Source organism: Helianthus annuus, chromosome 11 (genome assembly GCF_002127325.2).
Source record: "Helianthus annuus cultivar XRQ/B chromosome 11, HanXRQr2.0-SUNRISE, whole genome shotgun sequence".
Classification (NCBI taxonomy): domain Eukaryota; kingdom Viridiplantae; phylum Streptophyta; class Magnoliopsida; order Asterales; family Asteraceae; genus Helianthus; species Helianthus annuus.
In genome coordinates, this window is record NC_035443.2 from 116,807,868 (window position 1) to 116,812,385 (window position 4,518).

Here is a 4,518-nt window from a genome sequence, read left to right on the forward strand (position 1 = left end):
AAAAAACAATGTTAATGGCAATATTTTTATGTTCCGGATAAAGTCCGGTTGTTCGGTTGGATAGTGATCCGTTAAAGTGCTTAACAAAGCTTTAGAGTGTCGTTATTATTATTTTTAGTGACACAATTTATTCCCGACACTTTGGAAAGTGTCTCGTAATATTTTTCTCATGTTTTGGCACTTTACTAGTTAGCTAATGCTGAATTTTTATTTAAAGTGCTGAATTTTGTACTTAAAGTACGTTTTAGGCACATCTGGTCACTGTAATAATCACCTAGTGACGCAGTTCTACAACCCTCTTATCCCTACACTCTCTACTAGTGTAGTAAACTATCTCTGGCTCATACAGGCCTTAGAGGCAGTGTCTGCCTGATGCTGACTATATCAGCATGTTTAATGGGTTATCCGTTCATTGTGCTACTGTGCTTTTGTGCATCAAGATTGTCACTAAAGTTCTGTATGTAAATGATAGAGTGACAGCAAATAAAGTATGAGGCCTGGTTATATATATTTCAGAAATCATGTAGAAGTTTATTTACAACTGTAAGCAAGCACAGTAATTGAGCAGTAATTAAATATAAATTAATCGTACGGATACCTGAAATTTTTAGAGTTGTCACATTCTCCCCCCGTTAAAGAAATTTCGTCCCCGAAATTTGTACTACCTTAACTCCTTATGGTTACGTCACACATGTATGTTTATAAATAACATCGAGGTAGATAATCATCAAATTAAATCAAACCTTACTCACATTTGGTGGGTCCAAGAATATATCAACCCGAATTCTAGGGTTAAAAGGTGTGTGTGCATAGTAGTTGATGTCAGAGGTACAAGACATACTTGACGTATAACCTAGTGTAACCCAGCTAGCAGGGGGGTTCCACAAAAAGGAGCCTTGACTAAGAAGACTCTCAAACGATCGATCGCAATGTGCAAACGAGTTTTCACGAAACATAGCACCCTCTATATGAACTCAAAAATTATCAACTTAAATGAAATGGTATATTGATCTGTCAACTCCCGGGTAGGTGAATGGTAAAGTTTAGTGTGTTGTAAATTTCGAATTGCGAGATTACGCCGAATGAATACAAACGAATCTGGTGTATACTTACCTTGATTTGTAGTTGCATCAGAAATGTTTAAATGGCAGGTCAAACGAAAAGATATGCAGTTTGGTGTGAAACGGTTGACCATGATTAGCACAAGCTGCAAGTTTGTAATGACACCACAAGGTATCGCAACGACATGATTCCATAATAGCGGTGACTGAACAAATTCACCGAGTTTGAGTCCAGATGAAGGTGTACCGAAACAAGCCGGAAGATGAAACTAAGTACTGCAAGACATTTGATTGATAATGAGAGAATTGTTAGGAGGTACACCATGATATGAGATGAATTTATGTACCTTTGACTCAGCACGCAAGTGTGTTGAGAGTGCTTTAATTGTGGTAAACAAAACGGATTTAGGGCAAGTTGTCAAATAATCAATTAAATCCGTGTACGAAGTGAGTAGTTAGATAAGCGCAAGCTTCAATTCTGAGAAAGTATCACTGTAAGGTGCCGAAATCTATCAACGATTTAGTGGAGTTATAGACCAAACAAGTCTACTACGACTCGAAACAAAAGAATCTGTGCCAAAGTATTAGAATATGATGCTCTCAATACATCATATGGTGTCTCAAATCAAACATGTGAACTGGATAAGTTCAAGCAGTTGAACCTAGTTTCAACCAACCAAACAATAAACGTACATATCAACAAGGAAATCTTGGCATGATAGCAAACATGTAACTTGAAAGAAGGTGGTTTCAAAAAAAAAGTGTGTTGACTTGATAACAACAGAGTCATCAATGACAAAAATGTAGGTTATTCGAATCACAACTATTAATTAGATTTGACAACGTAATATCTGAACATTCATGAAGCGTTTATTCGAAATGAAACCGCATGCGTAGCAAATGGTGCATGGGTTATATATAGGTTTTCAAGTGATGAAGCGATGCGTTCTTACCAAAACGAAGAAGTGACCAAATATACGAAGCAAACGTGCATTCGCTCTCAGCGAAGGAAAACAACGTGATGCAACTACTTGAGGGGAGTAGAAATGCAAATTTCTACTTGTTAGAAATGAAAGTGAAGACTTCAACGGGAGAAAATTTAAGTACTTTCGGTTTCGTTAACTGGAATGACAAGTTGGTCAAGTTAATGATGTTTGATTGAGTTGACAGATATGGTTCCTAGATGTAAGGCTTCTAGTTTCTCCGGATTCTACATCCCTTGTGGATCTGGTTTATACACTGTGTAGGAAGCTCCATTTTGGTTATGTCTAAGCACAGTCATTGTCCCACAATTTCATCCTGGTATACTCCCTGAATTTCTCCACTAACGATGTTCGATCGTCGATCAGTCGTGTAGTAGTAGTTGGGTCCTCATAGTCAGTTATGTAAGAGGTTCGTTAATCCTTAGCAAGAGTCACTGACTCTGGGGGGGTTAGCTCGTTCGGCTCCTGGTAGTTGACGTTTACTTGAAAATCATCATCCTTCTTTTTAACAAGCAGAAATGGGGTTACCCAACAGGGAGTCTTGGTCTGTTATCTTCCTTCTATAGCAACCACTGAGGTTACACTGGCAATCCCTGCATCTCCGAAGGTGTATGTCGCTAAAGTGCATCAACAGCAGACGCTGCGTCTGGAATTAAATCGATGCGAAATTCAACTTGTCGTTGAGGAGATAATTCTGGCTAGTCTTCGAGGAAGACTTCAAGATATTCTCCGATCACGGGGGTATCTTCGAGTTTTGTTTCTTCGGCTCCCTTGTCCCCGACATGAGCCGGAGAACAACACATTCTTCCTACAACATCTTTCGTGCCTTCAAACAATTCGTGATCTGTGGAGGTGTATCCTGTTTCGTGAGTCCCGATCGTTTCTTCGTTCGTCATTTGGTTGCGAACATCAATCTTTGTTCGATCGCTTGGCAACTAACCCATCCCAGTTACCACGTTGCAGCTTCCCAACTCAACTGGCAATAGATCTAGCGTAAACCTTCGCTCTCCAAGTTCTTTCTTGCCAATTCCACCTACTTCGTTGGCTTCCACTAGCTTCCCGTTAGCTAGTACTATCGTGTGCGGGTTATTTAGCTTACTTGCTACTAAACCAAGTATACTCTTACTCTAGAGATACGAAGCCAAAATTTACAGCAGTATCAAGTAGCGCAAATGCATAGCATTGAGTAATATGGGACGTACCGATATCCATGCTTGGTTTCCTGGCGTGCTTCCCTAGCTCGGTGTTAGACATCTTTCCCATAATTTTGTTTAATCTCCCTTGGGCAATCTTTCCTATAGTGTCTCATATCCCTGCAGTTGTAACATCCCTTATCTTTTCCTTTTCCTTTCTTTCCACGCTTCGTCTCACGCCAACACGTTTCCCTATTGTGTCCCACTTTGCCACAGTTGTCACACTTCCCATTTTTACATCGCCCAGTATGATGGCGTCGGCACCTGTCGCATTTAGGTAGTTTACCCATGTAATCTTTTCTCTTTTTGACCTTGTTGTCGCTACTCATTTGGGTACCCTGTTTGAAATTTGCTAACTTTCTCTTGTTATCCCCAGATGACTCTACATGAGTCTCCTTCTTCTCCTCAGAGGTTGAAAATTTGTTCATCCTGATTGCCTCTTCAGTCAAGGCCACACTTAGATTGATGGCCTCAGCGATCGTTGCAGGCTTTGATGTCGTCACCATGCTCATGATTTGAGGTGCCAATCCCCATATGAAACGCTCATTCTTCTTAAACTCTGGATCTACCATGTATGGAACAATACGCGACAGAACTTGGAACTTCTCCACGTACTCAGCTATTTTTGGACTTTCCATCTTCAAGTTCCAGAACTTAGTTTCCATCTTCTGGCTTTCTGTTCTTGAGCAGTACTTTTTATGCATTAGCTCTTTCAGTTCGTCCCATGATAAGGCATATGCAGCAGCCTCGCCCATCGTCTGAACCTGAAGTTTCCACCATAACAGGGCCCCATCTCGGAATAGCCCGGAAATGTACGTGACCTGATCCTCTGGGGCGCATTTGCTCGCACGCAAATCAGAATCCGTCTTCTCAATCCAGCGCATGAAGGCTACGGCACCCCCAGTGCCGTCGAAATGCAGGGGCTGGCAGCCCAAGAACTGCTTGTAGGTGCAGCCGTTGGGTGGTTTGTTTTCGGAGGTACCTCCATTGCGCTCGGAGCGAAAGGCCTCGTACTGTGCGATGAACTGTAAGAGGCGTTCTTGAAATTCCGCCTCTGTCGTCGGCAGAGGGTTGTTGGTATCGGTGTTCCCTCGAGTCGACATCTTCCTAGAAGAAAGTCGGTTAGGTCGGGTCTTAGTAAGGACACGAGCATATAAGTCTCTATTTAACGAATAAGACCTTAGAGGTATATTATATTTACGTAAATACGCAGTTGTTTAACAATTAATCACATATCATCACGGTTATAGCACAGCTTGCAAATAGGAACGTAGTAAGTAA